Below are 18,413 nucleotides of genomic sequence, written 5' to 3'. Positions count from 1 at the left end.
TGAAAACAGATGAAATCTACATAAAATAGCGTGCCGAGACACGCCATGACAGAGAATTTTGAAAAGTAGCAAAAAAATACCACAATATGGCGTGCTGAAAAAATGACCCAAAAAGCAAGGCTATAGTATGGCGAAACAGGTGAAAAATGACATGTCTCAAAAAAAACTGAAAACAGCTGAAAACCGCATAAAATAGCGTGCCGAGACATGCCATGGCAAAGACCGTTGCAAAATCGGCAAGAAAAACCCCAATATGGCATGTTGAAAAAATGACCCAAAAAGCAAGGCTATAGTATGGCGAAAAATGTCAAAAAATGACATATCTCAAAAACAACCGAAAACTGCAAATAATATAATAAAGATTTGTATTTGTATTTTTGATGTTACACTATACTTTTAGTCATTTATGCTATTAACATGGCATGCTGTACCAGTTGTTTCCTCGACAGAATAATGTTTTAACTTCACTAATATATAACATATAAGCTTTACTTAAATATTTCTGAAAGTTCGGGCTCTTTTTAATCTGCTGCTTCAATGTGTTTAAAATTTCAGTTTATAACGCATCATTTTATAAGATGACGCTTTTTAGTCTGCGAAATGTATTTTCATGAAAAGTCACTCTAGCTGTCAAATAAACATATTTCAGAAAAACCTGAAAGAGTTCCCTCTGAACATCAAGCATAAAGTAACAGTAGCACAGCAGGAAAAAAATGCTATAGAGACTGATATTTAGTTGCAAATAGTGCCATTTTTTGGTGCACACTCCAGGCCACTAGATGGAGTCTGATGGCCAGATTTAAGCTTGCTGCTTGCTTTATTGTATCGGCTGTGAGTCGACACATTGGGTTGATGAGATGCACATTTCATGTTGGAATTCTAATGAAGCAGCTACACAAGTAAATGGATGTTCATAGTTAAGAGCATACAATTAACTGCTTTGAGAAATGGTTTTCTGCCTTATTTAAAATATGATAATGTTGTCCTTTAGATTAATAATTCACTTACTTATATCTCAATGTCAATCATAATAATAATAATTTTACATGAAATTAGCCACAACATACCCTGTGAGTCTTACCTCATGCTACACTTATCACAGCTGTACATCATTTTTGTTTTGTCTTAATTAAAATGAGTGAATTTGCTGTCCTGTTGATGCTTGTTTAAAAATGAAGAAAGAAAACAACTGCGTCATGTTTTAGATTTTCAAACCCACGAATTTAAATCTGCATAACCACTCTCAGTAGAAACAAAATATTTATTTTTTTAATAAGAAGAATCGCAGAAAACTTTACATCAATCTCAACTGGAAAACTAGTCAGTAACTACAAATATATCTTTTCAACATTACTGTTTGTTCATTGTGTGCAAGTTACAGCCATTAACTGAAAAAATCAGTATCCAAACCTCTGCCTCCCCCAAAAAATCTAATCCTAACCACTGATTTAAATCTGAGTGTGAACATCTGTGGTTTGAACCTCTTGGCGGTCAAAGCAGTTCAGATAAATGGCGACCACACTCAGGGATCTCAGGTATTTCCGAGGCCCTGCGGTGGAAGTGAGGCGAAGCCGCGAGGGGCCTCCTGCCGCATCTGAGCGAGAGGAAGAATCTGTGGAGGAATTTGGCGGCAGTCTGGGGGCTTTCCTGTGGAGGTGGGGCTGGAGGGGCAGAAGGAGCCTGGTGCCCCGGGGGCCTCTGGGATACCACAGCAGGAGGCGGGGAGACCGAGGTCACGGAAAAGAAGGCTGCATGGAGGGGAATGGATCATAGCTTAAAAAGCAAGAAAAACGCCAGAAGCAATAGAGTAAATCTGTAAAATAAATAAATAAATAAATAAATTTTAAAAAAATCAAATGTCAAATCAGCTGAAACACTGGTGGATACTGTTGTTTCACACAATAGAAATATAGAAATGGACAACAGTGTACCTTCAGAGCACAAAAGCAAAAGACTAAAATTCATGACATCCTGGAAACAGCTTTTTCAACCAAAATTAGTTTCAGCTTTGAACTTGTCTGGTTAGACTGGAGGAACTCGAATGGAGAAAAAAAAGTTAAATACCTAAGACCTTGAGAATACTATTGATGGCCTGTAAGAAATCCAGCAGAAAAAAAGGGAAAAGCGACAAAAACAAATCTTGAGCATCGATATTTAACCTCTCACTTTGCTGCAGTGATGTTGAGGTGTACCACACCGTGTGTTAGTGTAATAGGACATCACCACTGCGAGTGGTCACAGGTGTTTCAGCCCATCAAAGGCTTAAAGTTATGGATAATTAAGGGCGGTGCCACTTCAAGCGACAGGCTGTCTGTGGGTAGTGTCTTTGGGCTCTCTGTTAGAGCCACCCTCTTGTCAAAATATCGTCACTTCTGGCTCCAAAAATCCAAGATAGCGACGGTCAGAATGCCAACCTCAAGGCATCAAAATATGAATCCACAAGCCACTGGGTGATTACATGGTGGCTACACCCATTATTTTACACAGTCTATGCTTTTAACAGACTTTAACTGTAGTCAGATATTGGTCCTTTAAAAGCGATGCTTTGTTAAAAGAAAAAGGAGAAAGCTAATTTTTCCCTTTGGCTGGCTGAAGGTCTAATTTATTACATCCTAGTTTAACATAACTCCATGGTTTTTAGTCTTAAAATTGATATAAAAAAAAACAAAGTCAAAAAACACACTCTAAAAAGCACATTTAAACTTAAACAACAACTCTTGATAATTTGGCGTCTTTGACTGAAAGGGATGACAAATAAGTTTAACAAAAAGACATTTTGCATGTTGAGCTCAGGAGGAGAAGAAGAGGAGTGTGTGAGAGGAAGAAACAGAAGGACAGGGGGATGCAGACTATGGGTCAACACAGTGTTTCCTGTCCTCTGGGATGTCTGGTAGCTTTGGATGACTGGATCACTCATCTCTCCTCGCACACTCTTTCATCTCTCCCTCTTCCTCCTCCTCCACTCATCACTCCATCACCACAGGCTGTTTAGTTTCAGCCCACATTAACCTCTGCACAGGGCTGTCCAGCAATGCTACCACTGTTACCGCGGCTACCACAATATTTGATTGACAGATAAAAACTGGGAAATCACCTGTCAGCCAACCCTTAAAACTACAGCTCTTCTAAAACAAATCATATCATATATAAGCCTATCATATATAAAAGAGGGGATAAAGGACACTTTATTACATAAGAAACACTACTCTGGAATTAAACTTTTTTACTGAAACTAAGTAGAGAGTTTAGACTGAAAGAGCTAACAATTTTGAATATCAATGTGACATGTTTATCTGCATCTGGTTTCACTCTATTAACACGTATGGAATTTCACAAGATATCTAATATTTTTGTTTCACAAAAATTGGTATGTACACTTTTTTAATAAAGTAAACCCTCCAAAAAACATTCATATGCTTTGCAACAAAACTACTTGTTTAGGTTTAGAGAAAAAAAAATCATGTCTTAGGTAAAAATAATGTTGACTGTTGGTTTCACACAGAACAAGAACAACTGTCTTCTGGGTAAAAGTTCTGTGTTTGTTTGACCCATAAATCCACTGCGTTGTCCTCAGTATGTGGACCTTCTTGCTCTTTACTACATTAGTTCCTCTGAGTGTCTTAGAGCCATAGATGGGTTTACATTGGAATTGAAAACCTGGTGCATCTTATACAGACTTTAAAGGACGCCTGGTGCATCAGTGTCAGACACCAAGGGGCATGAATATGTATCAGCATTTGACGCACTGGGAATGTATAACTGGTTGTTCCCATCACACTTTAGATGATGTAAACTTAAGGTGCAATCATGGATTTGGGTGAGTTGGTTGAGGGCACATAAGCTGCAGTGTTTTTAGCCTAATAATAGTACAGCTACATATAAAAATCTGCACCATAAAAATAATGCTACTACCAGTTCCTGTTTGTACTGTAACCATGGACACATAGAGACAACAACCACAAACATCCAAATAAGAATATTATGAGGCAAGAACTGACATAGGCTTTTGTAGGCTATACTTTGTTGCCGTGTCTTCTATTAAAAAAAAAAAAAAAACATTTAAAATTTTAAGTGTTTTGTATTAAGCATGGATGATATGAATAAGTTGTCAGAGCATTTCCTCTTAGGACACTCTGGGGTTGGACCTTCGTAATGGTGCCAGCTGTGGCATTTGGAGGATTTGTGATGCAACTGCAAGTGTTTTTTCACTCCAACTACTACAGCCGTCATGCAGAAAACAAACTGTTTGGGAAGTGACGGGGCAGTGATGACAGAAACATTAGATTTGAATTTTTGAAGGCCTGATAATGAATTTCCTTTTGTTTTTTTCTTTGTCATTGGATGTATTATTTCATTAAACATAAGATCTGATTGTCAACTTCCTGTTATTGTTCTGTTAACTCCTGTTATTGTACTTAATATCTTTCCATATGACCTCTCAGTCTCTTCACAAAAACTGGACACAAACAATCGCCCACACATGCAGCACATTACTTTGGCTTTTATCATGAAAAGAAGTGTTTTGCATGAGCGACACACTTGGATAAGCGGCTCTTTCATGTGTGCGTTTTCTTCCCTGTTTTCCCAGTGTCATACATGTCAAGTGCTACCGTGCACACAGTCAGAGGATTAATTGAAAATCCTTTGTGAGTGACATGCAGTCACTGATGGTGATGCACAGCAGGCAGGAAACAATATAAAGGTTAAATTTTACATTTGCATCTAAAGTACGTAGCTGATGGTCTTATCATAGCCTTTCATAGTTTTTTGTGGAGCCATGTGTTTATGTAGAACTATGATGGGCAAAACCTGGTAACTTTTAAATGAAGCTGTTAATATTCTATATTTTGTTAGTGTCAAAAAATCCAAAGAAAAGACCAGAAGCGACAATGTGTTAATCCATCTCTCATTACTGTTTGATAACCCAACCCCTTCTGTGGCTCAGCTCAAAGCCTATCCGTTACTTCAAAAGATGTACAGATTTAAAAAGCATCTCATAACTGTATAGTCAGATTTGAAAGAAAAAGTCTCAGTAATTTATTAAAACAGCTAGTAGCTGCATCCAGATAAAATGGTACATTTATTGGGGACTATTTTCAGAAGTGGATTAATGCACATTTCGTACTCTAGTGAGTATTTGCGGCAGCAGGATTATGGGATTCAACAAATGCACTTGGTGGGATGACCCAGCTCATGGCAACCAATGTGGACTGTCACCATGGTTAGGATTAGGCAACAAAGTCATCGATAATTAAGTTCTGACTAATGAGGCTCATGGTAAAGTGTAAAAAACAAACACCTCACATCCACACGGGAAACGAACTCCAGTCTCCCGCATGAAAGTCAGTTGTTTGTGGGACCTGCATTCATGCAATACAGTAAAAAAACTAACAGTGCTAACAACAGATCTCATGTATGCAACATTTTTTGCCTACACTTGATGCCAAACCGAAGCCAAAGACTGTTACATAAAAACTTGCTGTGAGCTGTAAATTCACCACTTGTATGCAGAAGGGAGAAAATCTGTTTCTCACAGCCGTACAGTGCAAAAACCTTTTCTCTCTGTGCTGCTGCATCGTGTTTGCAGCTGCTTGTACCAAAGAATACTCAAGAGTACTCCCTCAACCTTGGGACCAAAACGCCTCCAGAAACACACTGCACAGTACACTGACTGGCAAATAACAAACAACAAAACAACTGCTCGACTTGAAGCAATCTCAAGGGGTAACTCTAACAACGTAACTTTAGAAACACTGATATGGTATGTAGAAATGTGTAAATATTATGTATTTGCAGATATATAATGCTGGCATTTTCTCCTGGCAACTGGACTGGAATAACCTCATCTTCTCGTGATGACCCAACTGACCCTTAAAATCGCAAATTAAAATGACAGTTGTCTTATTATTACTATTATTTTCCTTAAAGAGGCTGTTTAGGCACCTCCAAATAAGTTTTAAAAAAGGAGAAAGCAGTATAAAAAACGATGTGTTTCCTAAACTCATGACATTTAAAAACCCCGGGAGTCACAACCCTGAGTGTCCCACCTGTGGAAAAGCTCAGATCTTCAGCAGTGGCACAGACCAGTTTCCCATTAGGTCAGTGGTCGCCCCAGGAGGCCAATTCTCTTTAGCTCCCCTTTCACTCCTCACACACCAAATACTGCCGGGTCTGATGGAGGGAAAGCGCCTAGGCGCCGAGTTGCAATTAGACGCTCCATTATATAAAGGCATATTCAGATAACAGGGGCACCAATGAGGTCAGTACGTGCCTTTTGTTGTGGGATTAATGAGATTTTTAATAAAACAAAAAAATGCCCCCTTCCTTATTGTAATGACCTAATGAGTGGGTCAGTGGCGCCGGGCCATGTTGGTGGGAAAGTCCCGTCGTCGAACCAGTCTATCGGTGGCCCCCCTCTGCTTTGTCCCTCCGTCCTTTGCCTGCACCTGCATCCTCCCAGTTCTGCCCCGTGCTTTCCGGACCCCCCGCTCCAGTGTTTGTATTCAAAGGAGTGTTTAATTACCATAAAATGCTATCTGCATTTAGCCCTCTGACACAATGAATGGCAACATAGAGCTCATTGAGGTTATCAACAAGGGGACCACTGGTCAATTGGGTCATTGATTTGGATTGTTTGACAGACCTGGAGCCAAGGCTGCAGGAGCAAGCAAAGTTCAAAAATCCCCCTCAGTTGAATCGAGAAGTTTGTCACAGAATCTGTTGGAAGGGGCTGTCAGGAGCGATTAGGGGGCATGAAAGGGCTCAGCGATCAAACGGGGCCTGTCCCAACGCTGCACATTTAATTAGAATTTGCATGTCTTTGTTCCTGACCCTTCAGCAGGCATGATCTGATTACAAGGGTGAACAGTTACCACCAGGGGAAAGAGGAACTCGCAATGTGCAACTGCGCTTATTTGTCTAACAAAAACTGATCAGTTTTTAAAAATGAAAACAAACTCTCGAACTCGCTGGGTATCTGCAGCGAGCTGGAGGATCAACAAAACAGCTGGAGGGGACGCTCAGGTTGAGGTGTGTCTGAAACGATTTCCCTCGTCTTCAGCTTCATTTCTGTCTCCCGCTGAATTGTGGGAGTTTGGGGAGTGGAGAGGGGGACTGAGGCGCTCGCTGGCTCATTAATTGGGAGGCACAGCGCCCTTTGACCCCAATGATGCAGGGTGACATTGCAAACGAGGAGAGGCGATTGGCTAGCAGCTTCAGCGGTTGAACGTGCCACCAGTGGTGTTCCAGAGTGGAAAAGGGCAGCGTGGAACAAAACACCACCCTCCTCTTTTTTCTTTTGTTCTTTCTTTTTCGCTTATTCCCCGTTCTTGCTGTTTTGCCCCTTCTCTCATTTTCCTCTCTTTCCTCTCATCTTTCAGAAATGTTGGAAATTTAATAATGTTTATTTTTCAAACTTCTTATTGTAATTCTTCTGTCCGTTCTCTGTGGTGACACCTATTGCATGTCTGTCTATCCTAGGAGACGGGTTCATTCTTTACTGATCTTACGGAAAAATATTATTTTTTCTCTTAAAGTTTGCTTTCTTTTGTTTCATTTGGGGAGTTTTAACTTATTCAGACGCACTTCAGAATAGATCATTACAGACATAGAATTTGTCATTTCTCAGCTACATGTATAAAACTGATTTCTAATATTGCGTTTTTAGATTTAAATTTACTGCTAAACATCAAAGAAAAGCATTTTCATATTGTAACATTTTAACTGCAACTAAATATTTAATAATAATTGTCCTAAAGTATTTAAGCATCAAACATATTAATTCTCTGAAAAAGCTCCCTAAAACCTGTTTGATACATTTAAGTTTGTTTTTTTTTAAAAAATTTATAATATAAAGCATTTTGTAATTTTTGTTTTGAAAATCACTAAATGAATACATTTCAAGTTGTTTTGTTCACTGTTACAAAAAGGTGAATATCAACAAAAATGTGGCTGTAGTTTGTAAAATTATCAGGGACTTTTTTTTCTTTAATCTTTTCAACTCTGCTGTTTATACTTGCATGCCCTGCATATATATATATATTTTTTTATCATGTCCATATTATACACCAGAATATCATATTTGGTAACACATTATTTGATAAGTCCACCTACAGATTATAAGTCAGGATTCAACAATTCAACTATTTCACTTTGTCTACTTATGCCTACCGATAGAGCATATGCAAAAAATCATAGATATACCTACATATTCTCAAAAAAACGTGCATGAACTTGCAGGCAAATGTTGACATATTACAAAAACTGTGTCTAGACAGACTATCTTAAGAAAGTATTAGCTTATCTTTTATATTACATATAATTTAATATGTATTCTACATTTCATTGTACTTTTGTTCTTTATTCTTCTGTTTTAACATCTGCACTATTTTGTGTTTTATATCATGGATTCTCATATTTATTTGCATGATTTTCCTTTTATACAGATCACCAAATTTTTAGAATTGTTGAAGGGAGCCTGAGAATGAAGAATTTAATTGCCAACAGCTGCTCCACTGACATGCATTTAATACATAATACTGCTTGGTCAGGAATTAGTTGGCAATTACTAGAATTCACCATTATTGTATATTATATATATTAACAATTGTTTTGACAAAAAAAAAAACTGGAACGTAAAATGACCACCCTGCTTAAACAAGAAAAATCAAATAAACTTTTTTAAAAAATACTTTTACAATGTCACTAAAATTGTAGAGCTGAACTTTTGTGTGCAGATGTTTCTAAACCATACTTAAATATTAAACTTTTAGTTCCACAGCACCTACAGTTTTTAACACCATTTAACACCATCATACCAAGAATTTGGATGATTTCATAATTTGTTTTATAATCAGAATTATGGATTAGAACTTTTTGCCTTTAAATTAAAAATATTGTTTTTAATTGCTAAATGGATAACACTAATGTGTTACATGACTACAAAAATAGATTTAGGTGTGGATATTTTTAAAATACATACTATTACTACTACTATTATTATTATTAGTAGTAGTTATAGTTGTTGTTGTTGTGGTAGAAGTAGTAGTAGTAGTAGTAGGAGTAGAAGTGGTAAGAAACATTTAAAATTAAGGTATGGAGATTTTTAAAATACTATATGTTATTATTATTAATATTATTAGTAGTAATTGTATTATTATAAATATGAAATAAGGAATATATATGGTAAATAAAACTGTTTTCCATTAGTTTTGTAATACATTAGTTTAGTCTTCGTCTTTTTATTGACTAAATAATAAGCTAAAGTTTACTTATTCTTTCAAATGTCTATTTTAATTTCTGCTTTTAGTTTTCACAACATACCTACAGCCTTTTTACACACGTGTTTGTCAAGTTCCGTGTAAATACAGATTCGGTTTTCAGCGTCCGGCTCTGGATCAGTAAACGTGATTTGATGTGAACTGAAGGATTCATGCGTTTGGGTAGAAACTTCTGTAATTGTCAGGCCTGTTTTTTGTGTGATGGAGGTCATTAGTGTGTTGTGTTTGCATGTCGTCTCCTCTCCTGTCTTTGTTAAAGTGTCTCCAGTGTGTCTGGGATGGAGGCACGCACCCTGTCCTGCTCCCACGTCTCTTTACCTCCACCCGCCTCCAGAACAACCACCTCCTTTTTCCTTTTTCAGACTTCTTTTCTCTTCCTTTACCTCTACTCCTCCTCCTCCTCTGGCCTTTCCACTTTCTCATCGTTCTCTTTGTTTTTTTTCCTGTCTTCGGCCTTCTCCACTTCCAATTTCCCATCCTCTTTCCAGTTTCCCTTCACCTCCACCTGCTTGAAAGTTTTTCCTTATCCCCTCCCCTCCATCCTCCATCTTATCTTTTTACTCATTTTATTAACCACACTAAATTGCTGAAATCATAAGTAAGTCATCATGGTCATGTTAACCATTTTACATTTTGAAAAAAATGTAAATTTGATTTACAGAAACTTCTACACCACAATCTCATCAAAGTTTGTTGCCATTTTTCTGGAAATTTTTCAGTCGAAATTGTACTGGCTCTGACACTGAAAGATGACTCTAAGCTCTGGTAATTGTTATTATTATTTTTACTATAAAAAGCCATCAATAAGAACATTATCAGACCTGTTTAAGTTGCTACAACTTCCCTTTCTGTAGCTTCCCAAAACTGATGATCCAATATTTCCACTCACTTTACACAATGATTGGCTGGCTGTGTGGAGATTAGAATGAAAACAAGGTCTGAACTTCTCGCTCAGCTCTCTTTTTGCATTCTTTAACTATTTCTGTCAATTTTTAGAAAAATTGCAAAACCATGGATGTCCTCAAGGAGAGACTATCTGAGAATGTGCACCATTATCGCTGTTTTTAAATGGGCTCTATGCAACATATAGAGCTTATGAGTTATCTTGACACGCTTCTCAACTTCTGAGCCTGTGGCTAATGGGCCTTTTTCTATTGTTGCTATTGGCGGCGCCGAGTCGAATCATGCCGCGCCGATTCGCGTTTCCTTTGTCAGTTTTAACACGCCGCACTACGCCGCGCCAGAGATGGACCATCTCTGATGTAGGTCCAAGAGTGCGGCCGACTGCCTCTAACCGGGTAGCAGTGACGTCTCGGCAACTGCAGCCAACCCCCGGTGACCCCCCCCTTCCCCTCAATCAAGCTTGTGTGTGGCAAGACTCCACTTACGTCTGTCTCTGCAGGGGACCAGAGAGACAGTTGTTTAATTCATTTTTTAATTTTAATTAAAAAAAAATAAAAATGATCTCAGCAACTCTATCATCTCTCTTTTTTTGGAGAGATTTTGGTGGACTGTTTTTGGTGTGTATTCAAGTAATACCTGCATGGGCTAAGACAGATTTAAGATCATCCTTACTATAAATGGTTTATATGCACACTAATATTCCACTATTATTCTGAATATGATAATATTCTGAATTTGTCGTGGGTCAGATAAACAGCAAGTTCCATATAAGGCCTTTTTCTGAATGTAGCATTTTCTGACATGACATTAAGACATGTTGGATATGCTGGCATAATTCAGGTTTGAAGATAATGCTTTGGGCATGTATACAGCACATTCTGAATATGCATCTCAACTGGGGTTTTTACTGCAGTTTCTGACACACAGCCTCTTGCCTTTTAATGGTCCTCTCTGAGTGTTGTACAAAAACCAACTTGCTAACAGTTTGCAAGACTGGGGTACAAATACTTGGACAAAAAGGAAGGCTCACATTTCAGGTCAAAAAGAGAAACACACCTAGTTTAAATACTACAAAAGATTTTTGCATAATGCAATGCCGACCTTTTCAAAGGTGGTTGAAGGACTAAAAGAGGGAGACTGTATTTGCACGACCCAACAAGTTTACCACAAGTAGGAAGTTTTAAACAGAGAAAGGAAAGATTTACATCTACAGATTTTTCTGCGCCTTACATTATTGCTACTTGCTATCTATTAGAGCCGGCAGTCTGCTTTTGCAGTCATCCGGTTTCGGTCCACTGTTCCCCTTGTACTGTCCATGATGCATTTCTCTCGAGTTTGATCATGAAAAACGCGCTTTGTCAAAAAATGACGCATGTTTTTACGTCTTTGAATCTGTTTTGCATCGTCACAACTAGCCATCTGTCAGAGCCGGCAGTCTGCTTGAACTTTTCATGACGTTGTTTGTTTTGTGAATTTCTCACAAGAGAGACAGACAGAAAGTCCTGGGAATCACTTTATAGCAGGTCATTTTCCAAATGACAAAGGCTGACGTTGGAATGACGAAAGTTGAAATGATATGATTTCGCTCGCCGAGCTTGATGCATCGAGGCGGAAAACGGGCTCCTTGTGCTCGGCCACGGTTTCTGTACTCCCTGAACCCTGAAATAATGACCCTTCCTTGTTCATTAGTGTCTACGCGGTCAATCATAACACATCAGAAATGAGTTTAGCATTCAGGCGCAGGACAATTGACCTTGTGTGTGCCCTTCCTCACCAGCGAGCTGTCACAGGGCTTCATCCAAATTGAGGCAATTAGCTGCGATGTGTCTCCCCCATTAAGCTGAGTGTCTCCACTGTGTTCTAATGACAGCAGCAGGACATGGCCTAATCAGCCGCAGCGTCTCCCCAGAGTTCACATCCACTCCTAGCTGGCACAGCCAGGGAGAGTGAAGAACAGGGGGTACCAGACAAAAACCATCTGCGACCAGGGAGCGTGACGAAACGGTTCAGAAAAACAGAAGCAGTGAAGCCAAAGGAGGGTCAAACTCGGACAAATACGAGAAAAGCTCCAAGTTTAAGTAGTCTAATGTACGTATGGCTGTAAAGGTAAACTAAACTCTTTAGTGGTTTTGTCAAATTCTGAAACACTTGACTTTTCTATGGCAATGAAAAGCACAATAACCCTGTTGTTTCCGCAAATAGAAGACACGACAAGTTGTCTTTTAATGCTGTTTTGGAGCTGATAAACCAGTGAAGCCTTCCTCCCCTCTTTACAACAGTATGTCATGGTAAAGACTGAATATCTTCAAGGTACTTTGGTACAACAGGGTTTCATTTTCAGTACAGGTATTACATATAATTGAATCAATGTAATTTTTAGGCTGTGGAATGTTTGCACATCATTAAAAATGAAAAAGTAGTCTTCAAATTGAACAATCACAAAATGGAAGACTGAGCAGCCAAAGCTGGGGTCTTTATAAAACTGTTGCAAATGCAAAAAATGAGGTCTTGAGGAGGCATGCGGTACTACTCATGAAAAGTTTGATCTGAAAAAAACAAAACAAAAAAAACAAAACAACCCACTCTATATCCTCATTATGATCATTAATCATACTGCAGGCCATTTTTACCATCGTCATTCTTAAATGTTTAAATTAAAATTAAACCACTGTATATCACTGATTATCACAAGGTGTAATTCAATCAGTCCAATTGCTGTAAATATATAAATACTATGGTGACCCTCAGTTGTCGCCTCGATTCATCAAAAAACATTGAACAGCAGACACATCAGCATTCATGAAATGCTTTGGAATGACCATTTTTGGTTGAAAGTAAGCATACAAAGGATATAAGGCTGATCCTTTTGGGATTTGTGAAAGGAGATTGCACGCTGGCAGGTGTGCACACGTTTTTAAAAAAAATAAAAATGCATTCCTTTTTTGGCTTATGTGCATGCGGACACTTTTGGTATGGATCTTATACACTGTTTAATAACCGAGACGCCTGATCAGCCCTTTGCAGTTTTTAAGTTACCAAGAATTAATAAGGAATTACAACTGTTTGTAAACCAGTCATTCTTCTTTACAACCCCCTCTTAAAATACTAATGTTTTGTGGGTTTCATGGTTTTCTCTCCATTACTTGTGTTCATTTCAGCCAAGTACTGTTACGGCTTCCACAATAGCTCATGATAAGAGATCTAATGAAAAAAAAGTCAGGAGTAGCAGAAATCAACATTCAATTTATGGGAAAAAACAACAACAACAACAACAACAACAAATCAGGGTGACCATCAACAAATTGAACCACACCAACCAAAATCTAATAACAAAGACTGGTGGGCCGGCTAAGAGGAACAAATCCAAGGGAAGACATCCAGACCAACCCACCAAGGGTCGTAGGATCTCCCTCTCCCCGAAACAAAAACACAACACACTGAAAACTAAATCATGATAGTTACCACACTGCTGCTGCCAGGCTAGAGGATGACAGTGAGTAAGCAGATCCCCCTGCCCCCATTTTCCCTAAATCATGGTAAGAAGCATCACCTGAGAGGAAAACACACACACACACACACACACACGCACACACACACAGTCACACAAACACACACACACATACACACAGACACACACACATCACAGTCAGAGTCATATGTAAAAAACAACATAAGGGGAGCACATAACAAGTACTCAAAGTGACACAAAAAGGGGATTTGTTCAAAGGCACCTATAGACAGCAGATATGCATTGTCCAGATTCTTCCTACCAATTGGGGGATCTGAACTGGCAACGTTCCAGTCACAAACCCACTCTTTTAACCTCGAGGCCACCGCTTGGGTGCCTAAATGGGATCTGCACTGATGAGATTCCTGTCCAGTTGACCTCCCCTTGTCCTCGTTCAGTTGAAACATCTCATAATACATCCTGACCTCACATGGTTCGAGGTTGTTGGGTTATGTAAGCTCCTGGACTGAATTTACACGCACAGATCATTCACTGGGTGGCAGTGGATTCAACAACATTCATCTCAATAATGTTGCAATTAAAAAGGTACCACAACATAACCAATGTAAATACAGACCGAGCATTTGTTTTCTGATTGTAGTGGATTCAAAAATTTAAGAAAAGTGTGATGAAAACTGTGATGGAAATATAGCATTGATGGTTCTCACATCAATTTGAGAAGAATTCTGGTCATCCGATCAGTCAAAAAACATCTGTTTTTGTCAAGAAAATGACTAAGTGGCATGAATTGACATGAATCTTCATGTTTCTGTTAAATTTGTTGAATTTTTTATCCTCCATGCAATTTTTCCACCTCAATCAAGTGCAAAAATGTACCCACATAGAATAAGAGTTGGTATCACATTAGATAGTACCACTCACAGTTGGAAACTGAATATTAAGCAATATTTTATTAGCATATCAAGTAAGCATGCGAATGACTTATGTCATAGCACCTTATTTATTTAAATGTCTTTCCGAATCTTTTTATTACTTTTGACATGTTTTATGACTTCAAAGCATGCAGGATTTGTAATAAATCCCATGCAAAACCTTATGTGAGATTCTGTTTGATTCCTTCAGTGCAAGAGATATCACTTGTTCAGGCCGCCACACAATACAGTCCTGTTTACTTGCCCTCCTTAAGGAAGATCTACGGTGTTATTAAGGTTTGAGTAAAAAGACATATGCTTGACACGGGTCTAAAGATTAACGAGCAAACTGGATGATATCAAAGTGTGTTTGTAAACCTCTGCCATTGTTAAAAAAAGGATCAAGATGTGCTTCAGAATCAGTACTTGGACAGCCAACTTGGGTGGGCTGCATGAATGTAGCTAATATTGTAGGGATAATTGAAGCAGCAAAAGAGATCTTACTAATGAGAAGCATCTCATGCAGCAGGAATACAGGATCCATCATAATGACAAGCTTTGTGTGAGTCAGACTTCTGGTCTCTTCAGTTCAGTGCTGAAACTCGACAACCACAAGGACAACAAGCATATCCTGCTTGGGGAAGTTCAAATCTGAAGTTACTATTAAATGAAGTCACTACTGAACAGTAATAGAAGCAATTACTTGAATCAAATATGACATGTTTGTTCAGCACAAGCCACAGACAGGACATTCATCAGCAAATCATGAGCACTGATGTAACAACAAAACCAACTAACTTGAATAGAAAAAGTAGAAACTGTTACTATTAGCCGGGGTCATCATAAGCTTTTATATAGTCAACAATCACCACGAGGACACAACCTGAGTGAAATGATAAAATGTCAGTTAAATCAGCTGCTAAATTTGGGCACAGTGGAGCTCTATGATGGAAAATCACAAAATTGAATCATCAACTAACTTTACCTATAATTTAAAAAAAGTCCCTTCATAACATTGGCCATAATCTGGTGAGAAGTTAAATAAAACATTTATCTCAAATTATGCAGTGTTTGTAATTAGCAATTAATTGTCAATTAGCAAAATGACATGATACAAGGTAAGTGATGTTAGCTGCTAATTTGGGCTCACATTAGGAATATTAAATTAAATAATATAAGGTCAGTAATACTGGTTGCTTTATTTGGTCTTTGTACCTACCGTTGCATGCTCTCTCGGAGAGGACGAGATCCTAGATTGGACGTTCTATGCAGACTGAGCTCCAGTATCCCTACAAATAGGTCAAAAGACATCAAATAGATCAATATTTTGAATTCATGATGGGCTTTTTAGTCAGAACCACTTTCTGGTTTCTTCAGGTCAGCGTCAAAGACGACCACATAGACAGCCAGCATATCCTGCTTGGGAAGTGTAAGTTTACATGCAGGAGATTTATAAGCAATCCACAATCACTGATGCAGCAGCAGAACCAGTAAATTAAAAAGAAAAGGTAGAAATTATCAGTACCATTAGTCAGGGTCATTTTAAGGCTATATTAGTCAAGCAATACAAATTTACAAGTTAAGTAAAAAGATACAGTGTCAGTTAAAGTTAAACCACATATCAATAGCTACTAACTTTACCCATAAATATTGACAAATTCTCCATTGATAAAATTGTCAATATTAAGTTAAGGGTGAAAAAAAGTTTAATTTAATAGGCAAATGCTACCATTCACCTAATTTTATGAAAAGATTGTTAACATTAGCTCCTAACATGGTTCATTACAATGCTTAAGCAAAGTAAGCACTATTTGCTGCTACTTTTTTAATAACAAAGTGAGACGATACAAGGTAAGAAATGTTCGCTGCTAATTTGGACATCCCAGTAAAAATGTTTTTTACAAATTAAACAAGGTCAGTGATATTATTTGCTCCCTTGGTGTTTAAACTTACCATCATATGTTACAAGAACAAGCGAAGATCCTATGATGACCAGCCCACGAAGAATGCACTGTAATATCCCAACTGATAGGTGGGATGATAGGACATCGGACAGATATCTTCCTTGAGGAAGTTAAGATCTTCAGTCAAGATTGACTAGTAATACAAGGAATTAGTTAAAGCAAAAGATGAATTTGCTTAGCAAGCTCCACATGCATGAGATTCATCAGAAAACCATAGGCACTGATGTGGCAGCCAAACCTGTAAAATGAATGGAAAAGGAAAGTGATACTACTATTAGCCAGGGATATATTATGCTATATTAAAAATTCAAATAAAAACAGAGAAACAGAGAAAAAACATAATGAGCTCTTGTGTTTCTAGTCAGACCAGTCAGGTTTAATGACCACAGTAACAACCAGTTATTCTAATTGGGGATGTTCAAGTGTAAAGTAACTGTTGATTAACTATTGATTAGTAACAGGATTACTTACTTGAAGCATATTATGACATTTGTTCAGCAAGCACCACTTGCAGGAGATCTATTAGAAAACCATGAGGGCTGATGTAGCATCAGAATCTGGAAATTGAATAGAAAAACTCAAATTTTTCAGCACCATTAGCAAGACTCATCATAATGATATATTAAAATTCAAACTATTTGGTCACCACAAGTTTACAACTTAAGAAGGAAACAATATCAGTAAAATTAACTGTTAAATATGGGCACAATGGGGCTAAAGTAAAGGTCAACCAGAAAATAGTATCACTAGCTGCTCACTTTGACGATATGTAAATGGCCATAACAAGAGTAAAACAAAACATATAGAAAAAATGATGACATCAAAGTAAGAAATATTAGCTACTACTTTAGACATCCCTGTTGTGATCAGTTAAAATTAGATGAGGTCAATAATATTATATGCTGTCTTTTGTCTTTAGACTTACCATAACATGCTCTAAATTGGAAGCTGAGATCTTAGGATGGTTTTCCCACGCAGAAGGAGCTCTAATATCCCATCAAATGTGTCACTGCACAATTGCATAGTTAAGGATGTAGCTAGTGCTGTAAATGCAAAGCCATATGATGGTTAGTATTAATCAAATGCACAATGATAATATTAGATTCTAATTATGACAATAACAGGTCAATTTCAACATTTACATTGTATACATTTTGGCCCCTGCAAGGCTATGATAAAATACTACAATGTAACATTAGCTGCTAATATTAGCCATAACAGTATCAAAGTTTGCATTAACTCTGGCCATCACATTGCTATGTTAATTGTAAAATACAATGTTACATTAGCTGCTAACTTTGGCCATACCAATATCAATTTGCATCAACTTAACTTTGACCATTGCATTGTTATGGAAATGCTAAAATGATAAATTGTAGCAATAGCTGAAAGACAATGGAAACTGTAAAAAAAAAAAGAAGAAAAAAGTAACATTAGCTGCTGACCATCACAAGGCTATGAAAATGGCCATCACATTGATAGTGGTCTATATTGAATATATACAGTTAATCTTAGCTGCTAACTTTGGCCGTCACAAAGTTATGGAAATAGTAAAATACTATGATGTAACATTAGCTGCTAATGTTGTCCATCCATTGTCAATGTTACTGTGGACTATGGTAGTTCTAAAATGACAATGTAGCATTAGCTGCTAACTTTAGCCAACACAGTGCTATGGAAATGGTAAAAAAAACAACAACCACAACGTAACATTAGCTGCTAACTTAAGCCATACCAATATCAATTTGCATTAACTTAACTTTGGCCATTGCATTGTTATGTAAATGCTAAAATGATAAATTGTAGCAATAGCTGCTAACTTTAGCCATCACAATGCTATGGGAATGGTAAAAAACAACAACCACAATGCAACATTAGCTGCTAACTT

General features: G+C 37.7%; 1 long non-coding RNA gene across 1 annotated transcript; it reads right to left on the bottom strand.

The window, feature by feature from the left end:
• Nucleotides 1-1,310: 1,310 nt before the first annotated feature.
• On the bottom strand, nucleotides 1,311-17,568 carry LOC148187643 (uncharacterized). Its single transcript, XR_015778517.1, has 5 exons — nucleotides 17,451-17,568; nucleotides 16,997-17,082; nucleotides 16,515-16,763; nucleotides 15,781-15,850; nucleotides 1,311-1,748 (listed from the first exon to the last, which is right to left on the bottom strand). It is a non-coding gene; the product is annotated as an uncharacterized LOC148187643 (long non-coding RNA).
• Between the last annotated feature and the right edge of the window lie 845 nt (nucleotides 17,569-18,413).

Source organism: Plectropomus leopardus, chromosome 13 (genome assembly GCF_026936395.1).
Source record: "Plectropomus leopardus strain MGB_pleo_1.0 chromosome 13, ASM2693639v1, whole genome shotgun sequence".
NCBI classification, from domain to species: domain Eukaryota; kingdom Metazoa; phylum Chordata; class Actinopteri; order Perciformes; family Serranidae; genus Plectropomus; species Plectropomus leopardus.
This window is presented reverse-complemented; position numbering and strand designations above follow the sequence as displayed.